The sequence below is a fragment of the Dendrobates tinctorius genome, unplaced genomic scaffold, assembly GCF_039654945.1.
Source record: "Dendrobates tinctorius isolate UK_male_01 unplaced genomic scaffold, ASM3965494v1 ptg000064l, whole genome shotgun sequence".
Classification (NCBI taxonomy): Eukaryota; Metazoa; Chordata; class Amphibia; order Anura; family Dendrobatidae; genus Dendrobates; species Dendrobates tinctorius.
The window spans coordinates 62,198,019-62,219,671 of NW_027361732.1; the positions used below are offsets into that span (position 1 = coordinate 62,198,019).

Below are 21,653 nucleotides of genomic sequence, written 5' to 3' on the forward strand. Positions count from 1 at the left end.
CTTCACTATAGCATTTTCAGTTTTCTTTTAATACGAAGCGTGACATATTTCCTATGCATCACGACCAGCTCTGCGGATAGGCCTGTGCCATATATATTATTTATATTAAGCATTAAGTTGCCATTAAAATTCGACTCGTCAGCGATATGCGATATCTTGCACAAAGAGTGATACAATGCACAGATCCTGCAGATCTTGTCGTGATTTATTTTTTATCTTTTTTACATGTCGTTCATGGTTTCCTAAATCCTGAGCTTTGCTTACTCTGGTGGTTTCGCGCCAGATGTGATCCACTAATTGAAAATCAGAGATTTAAATGGATTGCTAATGGGTTTTAACATAACGTGAACGCTCGCGTGTGAATTGGTGTTCGAGTGCTTAACGTATAGCAATTAAAATATTGTCCTCAGGTGCGTTATCAAGTGCAAATGGTGATATGCATGTTCTATTCCATGAGTCCTAGCATGTGAGGGTACTTCTGTCATTGAAGGGGTTTTTCAACCGTATTTCTGTAACAGAGTTGTATCACTGTTATAGTCATTTGTATACGTGCTTTCAGATCCCTGACTTCTATGTAGCATCAGGAGAATGATGTAGATGGGGTTAAAACTATATTCTTATGACTACACTGGTTTTGCGTATCTCAGCAAATTGTTGGCTCATTCACAAAAGCGAGTGTATTGTACGGCATCAGTAACCTTTAAGGGGCCCTACTGTACTTCCATATACTTGTAGGTGAATAGAGTTTTTTTCAGTTGGATTCCATATGGATGTATATTAATACTAAGGTATACAGCAAATATTTCTCTGACACTTTATCTAAGGCCTCGTTCAGAAGTCTGTGATGGATGGCTGTATGTGTTCTATCCATGTTTTTCCCAGATACAACACATACAGTACCCATTATAGTCTATGGGGCTGTTCACATGTCCACGTGCAAAACTAGTGAAGGCATGTGTTTTTTTTTTTTTTAACGGCAGCATGGATGAAAAGTGTCAATACAAGTCTAAGGGTCCAATAATTAGATGGCGTCCATGTGCTGTCATATTTAACAATGTAAGGGCACATTCACACTGCCGTATAATCCCTCTTGCGATAGAATAACTCCGACTATGCTATTGAATCTCGGTGCAATCTGTGGCAGTGTCATATGAGTGTGATCCGAATCTCTCACATGCGAGAATCGCAGCATAGGAGCGGGGAATATAGTGAACTTAAATTCTCCATCTTCTCTATTGTCTCTGCGCATATGTCTGATGATATCCGTATGCATTCCAATGCAGTGCATGATGCAGCCACCACTTTGTTTCACTGTGGGGATGTTGTTCTTAGGTTGATGAACTGTGTTGGCTTAGTGCCAGACATAGTGTTTTTCTTGTTTGCCAAAAAGTTCAATTTTTGTCTCATCAGTCTACAGTACCTTCCTCCATGCATTTAGAGAGTCTCCCACATGTCTTTTGGCAAACTCAAAATGATCGTTACAATTTTTGTTAGTAAGTAAAGGCCTTTTTCTGGCCACTCTTCCATAATGGCCACTATGGATTGTACGGCTTATTTTGGTCATATGGAAAGATGCTCCAGTCTGCTGCTCTATCATGGTTACCTTTGGTCTCTGTGCTACCTCCCTGATTAATGCCATCCTTGCTCAGTCTAAGAGTTTTGGTGGGTGGCCCTCTCTTGGCAGATTTGTTGTGGCACCATGTTGTTTCCATTTGATGATGCTACGGGGGGGATCATCAGAGATTGCAGTATTGTTCTTCTCAACATCTTTGTCCCTGACTTCTTTGGAAATCTCCTTGGTCTTCATGGTGTTTGGTTTGTGGTGTATTTTGCTTAATGGAGTTTCAGCCTCTGTGACCTTTCAGAAAAGGTGTGTATATACTGACAGATCATGTGACACTTAGATTGCACACTGTGGACTTCCTTTCATTAGGCCTGTGACTTATGAAGGTAATTGCTTACACCAGAAATTTTTAGGAGCTACATAGCAATAAGGGGAATACATGTGCCCATGCCAATTTTTAGTTATTTGATTCCATTAACTTCATTTATGCCTATATTTTTCTCACTTCACCAACTTAGACTAATTAGTGCTGATAATTAATTTTATTTCTTTACTTTAATTACGTTACTTTAATATACAGTATTTTTATGCATAAAATACATAATTTTTTTCTTTTGATTAAATTCAATATAACTGTCTACATGCAGCTGCCATCTATTATTTTCATTATCCCGCCTTTTCTATTTTCCAACAGTATCTCCTGCCCCTTAAATTTAAGGGGTTGGACACTGTAGGCAAATTCTTTCTTAACTGCTACACAGATTCAGATAAAATGAAAAGTACATACCTCCCGGACCTGTACGGATGTCAGCACAGTGTCTCCATGTGTTCATGTAACTTTATGCTTCATGGCTGCTGCAGCCAGTCAGTTGCTGCTGATCATCAGCAGGCTTTTAGTATTACGTCAGGGCAGATGTCATGTAACCGTTGGGAAAACGAATTCTGACGTGGCTGAAACGTCGCAGGTTTGGGAAGTATGTCGGACTTTTATTTGATTTTGTCTCGGCCACTTTGGAAGGTAAGGGGTTTACTAGCAGTGGACAGGCCATTTACATCTGGTTAAACAAAGTACTGGAAAATAGCAGCACTTTTTAGCCAGTACATAGAAGTTGATCCACAACGTTGTATTTCCTATCAAGCCTTTCTTTCGTATTCCAGGTAAAAGAGAAGACATTGATTACAGGAGGCTTTTCAAGAGAACTACTTGTTAAGACTCCTTTAGTGTGCTTTGAAAATTGATTTTTTTTTTCCAATCTCTTGTGGATGTTCAGTTCTTAAGGTTTTCCCTTTATAGAAATTCTGCAAGAATATCTTCTCCATATAGATCTGTAAGACTACACCCATATACATTTGCTCATCCAGCTGTTAGCTTGAGGCTATCATTAAAAATGACCTTTTGATTAAATCAGATTTTTGTGTTCCTTGAATTTTTTAAACATTTCTGGCAGTGTTTGCTTTTTCTTATCATGATCTTCATTAGAAAAAAAAATGTATTCTTGAAATTTTCACTCTGGCCTCTGGGATTTTTTTTTTAAACTCCAATCTCCTGTTCTTCAGGAAAAGTATTTCAGCAGGCTCCTTATCAGCAGAGGCAGGATAACAATGGCAGCTCTTTACACAGCTGATAACACAGGATTCACCACTCACATTAGTTGATTTCACAGTTCTACCTCAATATTCACCAGGACCTTAGTACAGGCTCGCTAGATGCTTCAATGCAAAATAAAAGGTCATTCTGTCCATTGTGGGTAATGTGCGGCTTTGTCTGAAATAGCTGGGAGTCAGAGTAAAAAAAAAAGTACAAGTGGCCAGTATGAAAATTGCACAATTAATATTTGTTTTTATTTTTCAGTAAAGATTGTGATAACGAAAAAAAAATCATTGCCAAAATATATATATAAATTTAACACAAAAACCTAGTTTAAACATTAGATACTTTCTGATGATGGCATAGGTATAAGTCTTTTTATGCATTTTTTACTCCATGTAAACTAGTTACTTAGGAATAAATTCATGGACTTTGAGTGCGCTGCCAGACAAATTTCATGATCACACAAGGTTACAAAAGTTAACCCTTTAATCCCTACGCGTTTCGAAGCATAACACTTCTTCAGGGGTTGACGTCAACCCCTGAAGAAGAAGTGTTATGCTTCGAAACGCGTAGGGATTAAAGGGTTAACTTTTGTAACCTTGTGTGATCATGAAATTTGTCTGGCAGCGCACTCAAAGTCCATGAATTTATTCCTAAGTAACTTTGTTGCGGTTCCGCTGTGGGCCGTTGGACGTGCAGCAGGCTGACATATTATACAGGCTTTACTTTTTTTCTTAAAAGGTGAGTATAATTACTCCTATTATTTATACATTTTACCCGGATAAGACCCTATTGCGCTCTTGTCTCAACCATCTAGTTATACTATTACTCCATGTAAACTGTGATAGCAGTGAGAAAAATAAGTTTTTTTTCTTGTCCAGAAAATGCAGACCAACAATTCCTTCTCACAAAAAAACGCCTTTAACTTCAATCTCCTAAGGCTACGTGCACACGCTGCGGAATGGGGTGCGGATTTGGCCGCGCGGATTTTGTAAAATCCGGAGGTAAATCGGTTTATCTGCAGATTATCCTGCGGTTTGGCACTGCGGTTTCACCATCTCCACAATGGTGGAGATAGGAAACCGCTGCGGATTCCACAGAAAGAATTGACATGTCAATTCTTTCTGCGGTTTCAAAACCGCAGGAAAACCGCACGGAAAAATCCGCACCGTTTTTGTATTCCCATAGGGAATAATGGTACTGTACACCGCAACAAAAACTGCTGCGGAACCGCAGCAGAATCCGCAGCGTGTGCACACACCCAAATACTTTTTCAAAGATCCTGTTGAGTAGATTATAGGAATTATTGGCCTAGTTTCTGCATTGCCCAATTATTTGAATATAAGACTATCCTTGCGTTGCCACATGCCATGTTTGTTGAACAATTTTGTAACTTTTTGCTTTTTTCAATTGCTTCTGCTGCTTAAAAAAAAATATAGAGGAGGCGAGGCTCAGCTGAAAAAGTTGAAGTTTCCACTGCCTAAGGGCACATTCAGATATCTGGACATCTGTACAGATCGGTCTGAGATTGGACTGCAATGCATGGACGGGCTGCTGGCCTCCCGACCCGAGAAATATATTAGACTATATCGCTCGGGTCGGGTGACTCACAGCCAGTCCGTGCATTGCAGTCCAATCTTAGACTGATTTGTATGGATGTCTAAATGAGCCCTAAGACATTTACTATAATAATTTATGCCATGAATTTTCATAAATTATAGAGCAAATCCAGATTTGTTTTTTTGGCTCATAAATGGCCAGAAATGCAAGTAATGTTCATAGGACACATACTCCTCCTATTATTATGCTAGGCATCTCTTATTTCAGATCGCTTTTCAATAAGCTTTTACAAATTTCAACTAAAATACCACATAAAATGTTGCCAAATGCTGTATATAAATTCTACTTAACATACAGATGAGCAGATGAGCGTAATTTCAATATATGTTGTCCTTATGCACTATAGACAACAGACTGACAGCACGGCAACTGTTTATGAATAGATGGGTTCACATGAAAGACCTTAGGTTCATGTGGAAAGCAACCCCGAATATATCGGTCTCTTCAATTTTGTGGACATGACTGTGCTAGTTTCAATTGTGCCGAATGGGTAAATTTGGGTAAAAGCATAGAGCTTAATGTGGGCACAGTTGGAGATAAAAGCATGAGAATTCACATGTTTTTGAGAACTCGGCCTTAAAGAAGCACTTCCATTAAAATTTTTATCATCTTAATATATTGCAGTCATATTATATAGCACTGTGTACTTACAATTGCTCATTTTGCCTTTCTACTCAGCTAATTTTTCTCTTTCCTCTGCTCTATGTAGAAATAGTAAGTCTCTTTTCCCTGCAGAAATCATTCCCCTCTTCAACTCCTTACCCAGCTGCTCCCTCATCCCCTTCCAGGGACATTCGCAGAGACTGATGACTTATACAGGGAAAATTTACCTCCTGTTTCTACATAGAGCTTAGAATGATTCAGCTACTCCATTTTTATTCACATGATGGTACAGAAAAAAATGGGAAGCAATGAAGGCACAATAGTGTCTTATCCCGTGGTTTTCAATGGTAAATGTGACAAAAAAAAACTTGCTTACCTGGTACAGTTGAGTATTAGACAACAGTATTAAAGTTTGTAAGTAATCAGCTGCTGCAGATCCACCGGTAAAACCAAAAATGCCACAAGAAAGATAAGGCCATGTGCACACGATGCATTTTTCCTGCGGATCCGCAGCGGATTTTACCGCGCAGAAATGCTGCGGATCCGCAAAGTGATTTACAGTACAATGTAAATCAATTTAAAAAAAAAAACTGCTTTGCAGACGCTGCGGTTTTTTCCGCGCGGTATAAATAAATGCAGCATGTCACTTCTTTTGTGCGGTTTTCCACCTGCTCCATTCTCCAAATCCGCAGGGGGAAAACCGCAGTGGAAAACCTCACAAAAGCTGCACAAAAAACGCAAGAAAACCGCAGGAAAAATGCAGGTCATTTGACCTGCGGATTTCTTCAAATCTGCGCGGAAAAATCCGTAGGAGGAAAATCCACGTGTGCACTTAGCCTAAAGTGGTTCCTGTGCACTGCTGTTGAAAATCCATAAGAATGATCCAGGAGACTCAAAAAATTATACACGACTATTAATGTCTATGTATTTCAAGGTCCACCGATTTCTTCATGCCTTTGGTTATATCCCGATGAAGAAGTCAGTGGACTTTGAAACAGGTAAATATTAGAAAACGCATATCATTTTTTAAAGTTTCCTGGTTCATTCCGGTGGATTTTCACCAGCAGTGCAGAGGAACCACTTTACATTTCTCATGGCATTTCTGGTTTTACTAGAAGATCTTCAGATGCTGATTACTTCCAAGCTTTAATATGGTTGTGTAATGCACTGCTGTACCAGCTGTTTTAGAAAGAACATTCTGGAGAGCTAGCCACAGATCTCCTGTGGATGTAGAAGTGCATATCCTTCTGTCTCTTCACATAATCCCAGACATACTCATTGATGTTGAGATACGGGCTTTAAGGACATGGCCATATCATCACTTACAGACACTTTGTTTTTTTATGCTGAATATTGTTCTTAATGACATTGACTGCATATTTGGAAACATTTTGCAGCAGAAAAAAATTGGAGAAGATATATACAATAGCTCTCTGGTGGCATTTCATGATAACTATCTGCTTGTATTCGTCAACATTGAGGACACCATTAATTCTGACATGTAGCCTCAAACTTGCAAAAAGCATCCACAATGTGTTTCACCATTGGAAACTTAAACTTTTCTTGACCAACCATTGCATCTACGGTATTCAACAATTATCATATTTTGCCATTTTTCAAAAGTGTTTTAACAGCACATTTCACAACCACAGTCTACTTTGATAGCTTTGGGAGAGATCTTGCTTATAAAGTATAACTATGCTGGGTCTTATTGCTGTGCTGATTCTTGCCATTGTGTATGACTTGTGACATGAAACTGTCTTCCACAGCCGTACCTTTGTTTTTTAAGTTTGGCTGCGCCTTGCCAAGTTTTAACACTGCTACACAGCTGCATCTTTTTCAGTTATTGCTTCACCCTACAATTTTGATCATAGTCACTAGGGATGGGCGAATCTACTCGTTAGGACTCGTTACTCTGCGAGTAGTAGGGGACTCGCAGGAGTCGGTACTCTGCGAGTTTCCAAGCGATTACTCGCACAGTAACGAGTCCAATACAAATCAATGGCAATCCTAGTTTTTTCAGAGTTTAATACAAGCAATCCTAGTTTCTTAGCGATTTTGTGTCCCCCTGCTGACACAAAATCGCTAAGAAACTAGAATTGCTTGTATTAAACTCTGAAAAAAAAAAAATAGGAGTCTTAGCGATTTTGTGTCCCCCTGCTGACTAGTGTTGAGCTTTCCGATTGGCTGCCGAAATGACGTCATCATGATGCGCTGTCTGTGCGCATCATGATGCGCCGTCAGTTCGGGCCTTCGGGGGGGCTGTGCCGACTGTCCGGGGGTCTGTACCGGCCTGCCGGTGGTCTGTGCCGGCCTGCCGGGGGTCTGTGCCGGCCTGCCGGGGGGCTGTGCAGGCTCCGGTGGTCTGTGCCGGTCTGCCGGGGGGCTGTGCCGGTCTGCCGGTGGTCTGTGCCGGCCTGCCGGGGGGCTGTGCCGGCCTGCCGGTGGTCTGTGCAGGCTCCGGTGGTCTGTGCCGGCCTGCCGGGGGGCTGTGTCGGCCTGCCGGTGGTCTGTGCAGGCTCCGGTGGTCTGTGCCGGCCTGCCGGTGGTCTGTGCAGGCTCCGGTGGTCTGTGCAGGCATCGTCCGATGGGACTACAAGTCCCATCGGGCGATGTCTGCTACCATGACAGTGATTGACACATTAGCCAATGATGGGACAGTAGTAGTCCCATCATCCGGCTAATGTGTTGAATATAAAAAAAAAAATTACATGCTACATACATGCTACATACATACAACATGCATACTACATATATACTACATGCAACATACATACTACATATATACTACATATATACTACATGCAACATACATACTACATGCATACTACATACATACAACATATATACTACATATATACTATATATACTACATGTAACATACATACTACATATATACTACATGCTACATACATGCAACATACATACTACATACATGCTACATACTACATGCATACTACATACATACAACATATATACTATATATACTACATGTAACATACATACTACATATATACTACATGCTACATACATGCAACATACATACTACATACATACTACATACATACACTACATGCATGCAACATGCATACTACATATATACTGCATATATACTACATGCATGCAACATACATATATACTACATACAATACATACATATAGACATACAGTACATATAACATAGAGTACATACTCACCGTCACTTGTCACTTTGATCCCCGAAGCCATTGTCGTCTGAGGAATAAATATCAAAATAAAAAAACACCAATATACTTACCCCGATCCGCAGAAGTCCACGAGGGTCCCACGTCCATCTTGCGTGGAGAACAGCAGCATCAGCTGATGCTACCGTTCTCTACGGGCTCCAGGAATACAATGACGGAAGGTAGGTATCCTTCCGCACTGTATTCCTCCACCACTTTTAAAAAAAAAAAAGTCCCTAGTCTCACTTTATGCCATTGCTGCGTGGGAAATTCCCACGCAGCAATGGCATAAAGTGAGACTAGGGACTTTTTTGCTTTTTTTTGAAGGATACTATGTTGCATGTAGTATATATGTAGTATGTATGTTGCATGTAGTATATATGTAGTATGTATGTTACATGTAGTATATATGTAGTATGTATGTTGCATGTAGTATATATGTAGTATGCATGTTGTATGTATGTAGCATGTATGTAGCATGTAATTTTTTTTTTTTTTTACATTCAACACATTAGCCGGATGATGTGACTACTACTGTCCCATCATTGGCTAATGTGTCAATCACTGTCATGTAGCAGGCATCGCCCGATGGGACTTGTAGTCCCATCGGACGATGCCTGCACAGACCACCGGAGCCTGCACAGACCACCGGCAGGCCGGCACAGACCACCGGAGCCTGCACATACCACCGGCAGGCCGGCACAGCCCCCCGGCAGGCCGGCACAGACCACCGGAGCCTGCACAGACCACCGGCAGGCCGGCACAGACCACCGGCAGGCCGGCACAGCTCCCCGGCAGGCCGGCACAGACCACCGGAGCCTGCACAGACCACCGGCAGGCCGGCACAGACCATCGGAGCCTGCACAGACCACCGGCAGGCCGGCACAGACCACCGGCAGGCCGGCACAGACCACCGGCAGGCCGGCACAGCCCCCCCGAAGGCCCGAACTGACGGCGCATCATGATGCGCACAGACAGCGCATCATGATGACGTCATTTCGGCAGCCAATCGGAAAGCTCAACACTAGTCAGCAGGGGGACACAAAATCGCTAAGACTCCTATTTTTTTTTTCAGAGTTTAATACAAGCAATTCTAGTTTCTTAGCGATTTTGTGTCAGCAGGGGGACACAAAATCGCTAAGAAACTAGGATTGCTTGTATTAAACTCTGAAAAAACTAGGATTGCCATTCCCCATTCATTAACATTGGACTCGCTAGACTTGCAACGAATAGCAAGTTTCCGACTCGGACTCGTTACAGTCTAGCGATTTCGAGTATTTCAGGATTCGCCCATCCCTAATAGTCACCTGATTTGTATAATAATTAGTTACTCATTACATAGACTTGACTATAATCCAACAAAATCCCTGACTTTCTGCAAGTGTACCTAGAAGAAATGATGCGGTTTTGAAGGCAAAGGGTGGTCATACCAAATATTAATTTGATATAGATTTATATTTTGTTATTTCGGCTTGCATTTTGTTAATTGATAAAAATATACTATTAACACTTCAATTTAAGTATATATAGAGAGACAGCTATATTTTGCTAGTTTTCATGATACCATTAATCAACAACTCTATGTGTTGTTATATATCCCCACACTTGCACTGAACTTCCACCATGCTTGACTAATGATTGCAGACATGAGTCAAGGAGTCTTTCATTGTTTTGATGGCATGCTGCTTCTCTTCCTTTTATGGACTCATCAGTCCATAAACCTTGCCTCACATCTCAGTAACAGCTTATTGACAGCTATAAATCCTTTAAGACACTTAGTGTTGAGTTTTCAGCTGATGGCAGAAGAAATGCACATAAACATATGTGCATTTCAAACATGAATACAACACACTGTTTTTCTATATCTTTAAGTATTGTTCATCTGATAGAGACATTTTGGTTGGTCTCGGGTCTTGTAAGTCATTTATTTTTTAGTATGATACTAATGTTGAAAATTCAAATTTTGCAAACATGTTTTGCAAAATTATTATTTTAATTATTTTTAGCAAAAAATTAAGTAATATTATATTCAACACTTTTAGAAATATGGCTGGCCATATACATTAGATGACTGTAGGCGTAAACAGGCACACTACCTTGCACTTGGGCTAAGCTCCCCAGTATTTTATTTGCGAAAGATGCTGGCTGACATGTTGGCTCATGGATTATATCAGGGAAAACAATACAATGGGCAGTCCAAAAGTGGACAATCGACATCTCTCCTGACCATCAGTTGGCAGGCTCCTTTATACACATTAGAATGTCAGCCAAACTCCTCTATACCAACTGGGTCAATAGAGCTTTGAATAATAATAAGTTCCACATTTGGTTATGTTTACAAAATATGTGCTAATAAAATCTTAAAATCTTATAAATGTGCCCCTGCTATGTACTGTGTAATGGCCGTGTCTGACCGTACAAGACCATAGTCTGATCATACCACAGCTCCTGGGAAAGGGGGGAAGCAAAAGAGGGATATAGATATTACAGCAGGGGATCACAGTTAATTATTTCTTTGAGGTAAAACATTGATTAAAAACAGGCAGTGAAATATAAAGAATAATCATCTGAATCCAATGTTGTAATGTCTGTATCCTCTCTTTTGATTATTCCCTTGTCCAGGAGCTGTGGTATGATCAGACCAGGTTCCAGCACTGTCAGACAGTCATTACACAGTACACAGCCGGGGCACATGTATAAGATTATCTCAGCACATGGACATGTTTTTAACACATCCAATTGTGGAACTTATTTTATTCCAAGATCTGTTAATTAAAATATACTTTGCTTGTGGCACAACCCCTTTAAGGTTTCCTGCTCTGGAAACACTGTTGGGAGTCAGAATAGAGGGTCTCTCAAGGAGAGTGTTTCCTTTTCTTGTGGACTTTCTTCAGTTCTTTTTTTTTTAAGTAAATGATTTGAAAGTCCGCCATGCAACACCAAATTTTTCCTGAAATAACCACTGCAGGAAAATTTTGTGGACTTTAATGACAAAATTAACTGGTTTCTTATTCCTATTTTCCCAAGAAACAAGCTAAATATACTGCGTAAAATCACAGCCAGTCAGACTTATCAACTACAATATCTGCTTGCATTTTAAAAGAGGTTTTCCCTGAAAAAACAACAACTTTTTGCAAATCTGAGTTTTATTTGAAAGAAGGGAGCCTTTAAGGGGTCATCAGTCATTATCTTAACACCCTAACCACTTTTGTAATTAGATTTATTACACAATACCTACATTTCTCCCTATCTACCTAATCTCTAAGTGTGTTTTTTTATTGTACTTACTGTGATGTTTCATTTGAGAGAAGTCTCAAACCTTACATCACAGGAGGCTGGGACTGCACTATACACCATGCATCACCCCTCCTGCAACAGGATATCACAAGGGGCACCTCTGCCGTTACGCACTAGTTTCTAGCATCGCTTCCATCTCTGAAAGCATCCTGGATCCTGGGTGATGCAAGCTATAACTGATGTGAGTGCAGTACCAGCTCTCTGCTTCTGTTGTCACCTCTGTAAAAGAAGACATTATGAGGGGGTGGAGATAGAAGTAGTGAGTGACACCAGTGCTGTCCACAGCTTCTAGCACCGTCCTCAATTTCATTGTCATCAGGGGAAGCACTGATGTCATTGAGTGATTCTATCACCACCCCCTGCTGGCGACTCTCTTGAGGATGATGCTGGAAGCTGTGAGGCATGACTGAAGTCACTAATCGCTTCAGTCTCTGCCTCCTGACAACCTCTTCTTTCACAGAAGCTGTGGCGGGGATGGTAACAGAAGCAGAGTGTCGGTGCTGCACTCAACTCTCCAACAGCATCCATAAAACAGGATCCACGATATTCTCAAAGGGGGCAGCAATGCAAGAAACTTGTAAGCAACTGCAGCACTGTCCCTGTGACATCTTGCTCCCAAAGGGACAACAAATGCTGACTGGAGTGAGTGCTGCCCCAGCTTCCTGTGACATCACATTTGAAACTCTCAAATGAAACATTACAGGAAGTACAATAAAAAGATTAAGCAGATAGGATGAAGTGTAGGGTGTTATGTAACAAAGCTCATTATAAAAATGGCTAGAGTGTAAAGACAGCTTAAAAATACTTTTTATGTGTTGGACAACTCCTTTAAACTGGTATTAAAATCTATAGCCTGTTCTTTCCCTTTCAGCCCCTTAACGTCCAATGACGGACAGAGTCCGTCATTGGACGCCTCCCTCTTTTTGGTGTGGGTTCCGGCGATGAGCCCGCACTATTTCTGGCACATGACAGCTGATCTGTGCCGGATTCAGAATCACCTGGTCTAAAAATTTATAAAAAGAATTTATCCAATCGGTAAATGGTGTAGCGAGAAAAAATATCAAAATGTCAGAATTATGTTTTTTTTGGTCGCTGCAACATTGCAATAAGATGCAAAGGATCGTATCCACACCAAAATTATATCAATAAAAATGTCAGATCGGCGCGCAAAAAATAAACCCTCGCCCAGCCCCAGATCATGAAAAATGGAGACGCTACGGGTCTCAAAAAATAAGAACTTTTTTTTACAGATTTTGAAGAACCTAGACATGTTTGGTGTCTGTGAACTCGTAATGACCTGAAGAATCACAATGGCAGGTCAGTTTTAGCATTTAATAAACATGGTAAAAGAAAATCCAAAAAACAATTGTGGAATTGCACTTTTTTTTGCAATTCACAGCATTTGGAATTTTTTTTCCCATTTTCCAGTACATGATATGGTAAAATCAATGGTGCCATTCGAAAGTACAACTAGTCCAGCAAAAAATAAGCCCTCACATGGCCATATTGATGGAAAATAAAAAGGTTATGGCCATGTGATGAAGGGGAGTAAAAAATGAAAACTCAAAAACGAAAATACCCCTGATCCTTAAGGGGTAAAATTAAAGAAAGTAGAAGTCATTAAAAACATTTTTTCTTAAATTTATTGTTGGGTTGTGTAACCTTTAGAAGCTTTCTATAAATGAAGAAATACTTAATTTATAAAAACAATTAATACTATAGTGTGTAAAAAGTTAAGGCTGAGTGCAGACGTACTTTTTTGCCCTGCAGATTTTTCCGCGCAGCAGGTTTCTTCCTTTTTTCTTGCGGTTTTCTTGCATATTAAAATGGTGGGTTTAGGGGGGCCTCAGGAGATGACAGTACTGTTAATGAAAATACCAGTAAGAAATCTCTATGCAAAGATCAGCACTGATATTACCGCCATACGGTGACATATAGTAGTAGATACTGGTCCTACAGGACATATAGAGATTACAGTACAGTTACAGGTGGTGAATTACAGCTGATGTTCTTTCTGGTGGAGTAGTTCACTTTTCCCTTCTTTTCCATCTGGCCCAGACCAAAACTTCGACTTCTCCGGCCATGACTCGTCTGCAGAGATTACAAAAAGACACATTTGACTTCACACATTTCCAGCACTATTCACATCTATCACAATAACGGCTCCTCTTAATTCCCCACAGAGTAATGCCACCACTGTGACCAAACATAGTAATAATGCTGCTTCTGTGCTCTCTAGTTGGTAAAAATTCCCCTAGAAAATATTAAGATTTCTTGTGCATGTGCCCCCGACATTTTGTCCCTAGTAAGTAATAATACTCCATGTGCAACTTCAATGGTCACAATACTGAGTGCTCCTCTTTATAATAATGTTTAAATGTCCACTTAACATTTAATAATATCCCCTGAATTCCCCATGTGAAACTTGCCTATCCACAGTATGGTGGGTCCACAGATCACCTATACACCGTATGGTGATCACACAGCTCCCCTATACATAGTATAATGCTGACAGAGCTCCACTATACACAGTATAATGAGTCAACTGCTCCCGTATAGACAGTATAATGCCCCCACAAGCAAAACACAGTGATATAGTCAAAGACAATATGGATTATATGGCAAAAATGTATTAAATCACATAGGATCAAAGTACAGAAAACAGCTAAAATTGAAAGACAAAAAGCCGCATAAGCCAAGGCGATAACAGCAGCATACAGTCCACAACAAGTAACCAGAAAGCACGTACATGCAAAAGGTTCAGAATTTAAGCCCATGTGAGGTATATGGTAGTACAAGTTAAAGTGCAGTCACTGGGCTAATACTCAAAGTACCATCCCCGCATAGAGCAGTCATGCAAAGAGTTAAATGTGCATGTCAATGCAAATACAGGGAAGGATGTCTAACATACCGGGTCTGTGCGCTGTCTCCCGCCCACCCCATATGGTAGTACAAGTTAAAGTACAGTCACTGAGACAATGTCACGGGGGCTTAGTTCAACTAAGGCTGAAATACCCGGGGCCCCTGTGGTGTCCCTTTTACTAGGGGAAACCCTGTCTGACCCTCAACCCAGGGTTTTTGCTGAAGGTGCAAATGCCTGAGCCTCCGACCTTTCCTTATCTCCTGCTCAGCCCTGCACTTAACCCTCCACCCTGTGAGGAGTCACACCACCAAAGCTCCCACACAAATAATGACAGACAGGGAGAACTTAAACTGCACTGCGCCGCACACACACAGGAATAAACAGTAATGTGAACAGGGCACAACTAAACACAAATATGGGAAGGAGAAAGGATAACGACGGATCATACGACACCAGATATGAATCTCTCTCTCTTGAACACCTCCACTCCAGACCGGAACCACTTGGTATGAAACACAAGCTATAATCGGCGACGCCCATATGCCAGTATGACTATTTAAAGACCGTGGGCGTGACTAACCTTCCAACCTGGTCTCCAGCAGGATTAACCCCCGAGAGCCTGAAGATCAAACCGGCGCCACTGAGGCTATAGTGGCTGGAGGTGGAACTACCTCTGCCTGCCGGATGCTGTGGTGTGAACAGCATCCGACATGACAGACAATGCTCAAATTACCATCCCCGCATAGAGCAATTTTACAAGGGGTTAAATGTGCATGTAGATGCAAATACAGAGCGGGATGTATAACATACTGACCATGTGAGGTATATGGTAGTACAAGTTAAAATGCAGTCACTGAGATAATGCTCAAAGTACCATCCCCGCCTAGAGCAGTCATGCAAAGGGTTAAATGAGCATGCAAATGCAAATACAGAGAGGGATGCATAACATAGTGGGTCTGTGCGCTGTCTCCCGCCCACCCCATATGGTAGTACAAGTTAGAGTGCAGTGGTGGGGTGGGTGGGAGACAGCTGACACAGTAGTCCCCACACATTATGAGGGCCATACAAAGTAGTCCACACACTTTCAATAGCTCCCACACTGCATAATGGCCCCCACAGTAGTCCTCACACTGTATATGGGCTCCGACATTGTATGATGACCCCCAAACTGTATAGTGGCCCTCTCGCTAGCTCCCACTCTGACATTGTGTGCATGCGCTGGTGACTCAGCCAGGGCATCACCCTGCTGGACTGCAGGCTTAAAGTGACCTGTGGTCTACAAAATGGAGAGCAGTAGTGCAGGGAGATTGTGTTTCCCTGCTCTACTGCAGAGCTTAAAGGGAACCAGTCATGTAAAGTAATGCTATTAAGCTTTTTGACATTGTGCGGCACATGCACTGGGAGCCCCCACTGCTGGAATTAACTTTATTCCTCCTGGCAGCAATGCTCTTCAAGTCATAGGGGAGACGCTGGTGTGTTTTTGTTCACCGCTTTGTGTATAGAAAGCGGCAACTGTAACCATGCCCCAGCACTGATTGACAGTCGTTTCAGGACCGTCTGCCACCCAGTAGCTACGGTACAAATAATAATGCTTCTTAAGTGCCTACTTAATATTTAACAATGAGTCCCCCTATGTACACTAATCATGGCCCCAGAATCGCTGATGTGTGCAGGGGTTGGGTGACAATTATCTTCTATTGAGAGAAGTCAAACTTATCTAGTCGACACGTGCAAATAGCAAATGTGGTCGCATGACTGGCAGACTGCACCTGTGGTATTGGGGTCTCATAACAGCAGGTGCACTCTATAATGAGTTGTCAGTCTGTAGTCTCAGAGTGACTGCAGACATTTATCCCAAGCCTTTAATAACTTAATAATTTCATAATAAGCAATTTATTATTATAACATTGACTGCAGCTCATGGTAACCATATTGTTATACTTGTTAGGGGGCAAACAGATGGACTTCTTTCTCGTGTGAGGATCGCATTGCAATCCCTCTCCTGACCTGAGCGTGACAGCTGCATAGTAATCCATCACGCTGTCACGCTCATATCAGGAGAGGTGTCGGGCCAGTCCGAGGATTGCAGTGCGCTCCTCGCATGAGCTATACGGCCATCTGTCCATCTTATTCTAATACTTATCCTTGTTATGCTAATAATTAAATATTAATCTATTAGTAAAGTGGTAATGCTATTAACCTGTATTGTTATGTTTCTTATACTAATACTTATAAAAGACTCAGATCACAAGCATAAAAAGCCCCCGACCTCCGCAGCCCACCTAGAGAGCAACTATTATATGTGATGGGTTGAGTTGAGCAACTTTAGTCGGATCGGGTTTCATGAAAAAAATTTGTTTCAGATGAAGCTGGTCCGACTAGGGCAAAAAAAGTCGGAGTTTCGTCCGAAACCCGACCCCAATGCAAGTCAATGGGAAATAAAAGTTGGCATTTGAGCGGATGAATGTCTTCCACTCAATGCCGACTTTTATTTCCTATTGACTTGCATTGGGGTCGGGTTTCGGACGAAACTCCGACTTTTTTTGCCCTAGTTGGACCAGTTTCATCTGAAACAAATTTTGTTTCATGAAACCCGATCCGACTAAAGGCGCTCAACTCTAGTGATGGGGTATATATAATCTCATCTCATTAAATAGTATAATAATAATCAGCCCCACAGTGCCCTGTCCCCCTCCCACAATACCCCCATCCTCTCTCATTCACCCCCAGAGTGCCCTGTCCCCCTCCCACAATGCCTCCATCCTCTCTCATTCACCCCAACAGTGCGCTGTCTCCCTCTCACACCTCAACACCCACAATAACTCTCATCCTCTCACATTCACCCCCAAGCGCCCTATCCCACCTCCCCACTTCTGCCCCCTCAATACCTCATCCTCTCAAATTCACCCCCCCAGTGACCAGGACATGCTTGAATTGAATCAGTCTAATAAATTTCATCCCCACTTACCAATGAAGTTTGCAGACAGTGAGGCAGGACCAGGAAGTGTTCAGTTAAGTGCAAGGAGGACACTAGGATCCAGCCTGCCTAAGACAATCAGAGTGTGCACAGTGAGCAACTAACTGCAGCTGCTACCAGCCCAGCCTGGAAGAAGCTCCTCAGGTCAGACAGCACCATACACTTTCATATTCTGAGGCTCTGCAACCTGCCAGTGAGCAGAGTATGTCTGACAGGGGAGCTGGCATTGTGCTGCTCTTTCCCTAACACCTCAGACACGGCTTCAAGACAAAAGTGGCCGTGGCTCCTGGTAGGCCCCTTCATGTAACAGGGCCCAGGGAAATGGCCCCCTCTGCCCCCCCAGTAGCAATGCTACGGAACATGAGGAAAGAAGAATGAGAAAACTGCCTGCCTTGTAAGCTCCGGCCATGTTTTATAATAATTAATGTAGTGCATGTAAATCTGTACGAGCTAGCCACCAGCTGATATCAATGTATGTTCATACATGAAGGCAAAAGATTGTATAAAGTGTAGAGAATATTTTGAAAGAAGATTAGTAACTGAAAGATTGTGCGTCACGGCTTTCTTTAACCCCTTCCCATACATTGCCAATTTCTGTTTTGCATTTTCATTTTTTCTTCACTTTCATCCCAGAGCCATAACTTTTTTATTTTTCCGTCCACACAGACATCTAATTGCTTGTTTTTTTGCTGGACGAGTTCTACTTTTTAATGAATTGAACTTTTGAATTGCACTGGAAAGCAGGAAAAAAATCAAAGGGCAGTGAAACTGCAAAAAAAAAAAAAAAAAATGCAATTCTGACATTGCTTTTATGGTGTTCATTGTGTGATAAAAATGACCTGGGTGTATGATTCTTCTCATCAGTACAATTTTGGCAATGTCAAAATTGTACAGTTTTTTATTACTTTAGAGGTAAAGAAAAAAAATCAGAAATTCACTAAAAATATATATTTTTTATTACGGCACCTTTTTTTTTCAAAGCCTAGTTACGTATTTACTTTTTGGCCGATGGAGCTGTGTGAGATCTTGTTTTTTGCAGTTCGAGGCATTTTTTATTAATACCATTTTGGGATAGATATGATGTTTTGATTGCTTATAACAGCAATTTTATGCAGTGTTTACCATTCGGGTTAATTATTTTTATATTTTGATAGATTTGACGTTTTGGGATGCGGTAATACTACATATACATTTTTTTATTTTTGCATAATCTTTTTAATGGAGGGGGAAGGAGTATGATTCAAACTTTTACTTTTTTATTGTTTTCAAACTTCTAATTTTTTTTGGGTCCCATGGACCCGTAGAAGTGCATGATCAGTGCGAAATGGCCGTTGTCCATCAGGCTTTCTCACCTGCTCACTCCCCTGCCACCTGCATGCCACACTTTAGTGTTGATGTTATCTCAACTATGGATTAAAGAAATCCAACACTGAGGACCGGTCAACTATGGATTAAAGAAATTCAACACTAAGGACCGGGTGAGTGCTGCATTTCTTTCTGTGTTTCTGCTACACCAATAATTCTTTGTGCATGCACCACCTTGAAGAGGTCCTGCAAAATCAATTGTAGGGTGAGTTTTTCAAAGACAACATTTTTTAAGCTGATTTAATTGGTGCCTAATCTTCAAAAGCGAAAATTATTATTACACCTACTACATATTGGGATAGGATCTTGGAGATGGGAACACCCATTAAAGTGCAAGCATTTCAGGATAAAAAAAATAATGATTTTTTACAATTGATTTTCATTAAAAATGTAGCACAATTTGCCTATTTTAGGCTCGTTGATTCCCTGGACATTCAACTTTGTGGTCTATGGTCTTAAATTAGCTGAGAAAAAGACAGGTAAAAGACTTGCAAGTTCTCCCATCAAACCGTAAGAATGAGTTCCTGCACAGATGGTCAATTAACTTATTCTGCAACCTGCAATACATAGTGCAACACAGAAGCTACATAAGGCAAACGGTTCAAAGTTTTTATAGAACCCATTGCCAAAATGATTCTTAACCCCAAAACAAAAAATATTTCCAAAAGTGAACAACCTGTTTAATAAAATTATAATCTCATTCTGCAATCTTCTTTATTTCATTCATTATCAAACCCAATGATGTGCATTTGTCAACCAAATCCAAATGTATCATTTTTTTCTTTTCTAGACTAGATGAAAGGTATGTATTTATTCAGGGTACTGCAGTCTTCACTAGCTCTCATTTCAGCACTTATTTCCTCTTCATATGCTTTCTTTAGCTACAGCCTTTTTTTCTGCCCTTCCTGAGACTGTAAATGCTTTCTCCACTTCAAAACTGAACAGGAGCTCTAATGGATTTATAAGTGTTTGCACTTAGCTAGATAAAGGACTTGATTTTGCATTTGGGAACCAAATAAACACAATAAAAAACTGAGTGAAGTTGTATGTGGCCTTCAAAGTGTAATTGCAGTTTCAAGTGAGTTTCTAGAATAAGTTGTTCTGTGTGTTTATATGAGTTAATAATATTAATCCTGCCCATTAAATTACTTGTATGCTGCATTTTTAGCCATTATTCTCAATTCACAAAAAGTCTCAACTGTTTCCATTTGTCTCTTTTTAGTTTTGATAACCCCTAGGTTCTCCTCCATACAATTTTAGAGGCAAAAGTTGTATTTACATCCCTTACAGCAGACTGATTTGTAGACAGATTTGATCATTTTTTGAAGAGTGAATGATGAGTGATGGAATGGAAAAAGTGACTTTTAAAGGTTGTATGACTTTATGCATGTTCCACCAGCTGAAGTGACTGAACTTTCATTTGCTTTGTTCATGGAGAACAATGTCACATACAAAACGATCAAAGGTTACCTTGACTCAAATAATGCATCAATCAGATATCGCCCCATAAAAAAAAGTGTAATTTGATGCTTGACATTGGGCAATGACTTTTGCTATATTATATTGGGGAAAAAATATATTGGTGAAAAAAAATCGGAAATTTGAAAAAAAAAAAAAAATCCTTTGCTTTCATTGCCATTTTTCAATACCTGCAATGCTTTCAATTTTTGGGATATAGTGCTGTGTGAGGGTTTATTTTTTTGTACTCTTAATGGACATATTAACTGATACTATTTTGAGGTAGATAACATATTTTGATCACCTTTTTATTGCATTTTATTCCAATGTTGCGGAGGCCAAAAAAAGTCATTTGAAATATTTCTAAATATTGTGTATACTTGAGTATAAGTCGACCCGTGTATAAGCCAAGGCACCTAATTTTGCCATGAAAAACTGGGTAAACTTATTGACTCAAGTATAAGCTGGGTATGCATTGTCCTTTCATCCCCATCTTGGTATGCATGGCTCCCCCATCCCTGTCCTTGAATGCATGGCTCCCCAGTCCCTGTCCTTGTATGCGTGGCTCCTCGGTCCCTGTCCTTATATGCATGGCTCCTTATCCCGTATCCTTGTATGCATGGTTCCTATAAAAAAATACATTCTACTTACCTTGCCTTCGTTCCCTTGCTGCATATTGTTCCGGCGCTAGCAGCTCTTCCGATCGAGCGATCACGTGGCCCCACACATTAAGGTAATAAATATTTACACCACGCCTATGGGAGTGGAGAGGCATGAATATTCATTCCCTTAATGAGCAGGGCCACATGATCACTCGGCCGGAAGAGCTGCTGGAGCCAGAATGAACGAGATGCAGTGAGGGTGTGCAGGGAAGGATAGTAGGATGTGTGCTGGAAGCCGGCGGCAGCGGCTGTCCCGGTGTGCAATTACAGAGAAATGAATATTCAATTCTCTTTAACAGCAGCACAGGCTTTAGCCACAGCCGCCGGCTCCTGCCTCTGTGACTTGCTGCTCCGCCGCTCCCTCTCCTCCGCCATATTTCTGGGCCAATTGACTCATGTATAAGCCAAGGGGGGCATTTTCAGAGCAAAAAAAAAATGTACTGAAAAACT

General features: G+C 41.0%; 1 long non-coding RNA gene across 1 annotated transcript; it reads right to left on the reverse strand.

Annotated features, from left to right (window-relative positions):
- Positions 1–13,503: 13,503 nt before the first annotated feature.
- Positions 13,504–17,826, reverse strand: LOC141094627 (uncharacterized). Its single transcript, XR_012233134.1, has 2 exons — positions 17,710–17,826; positions 13,504–13,969 (listed from the first exon to the last, which is right to left on the reverse strand). It is a non-coding gene; the product is annotated as an uncharacterized lncRNA (long non-coding RNA).
- Positions 17,827–21,653: the final 3,827 nt, after the last annotated feature.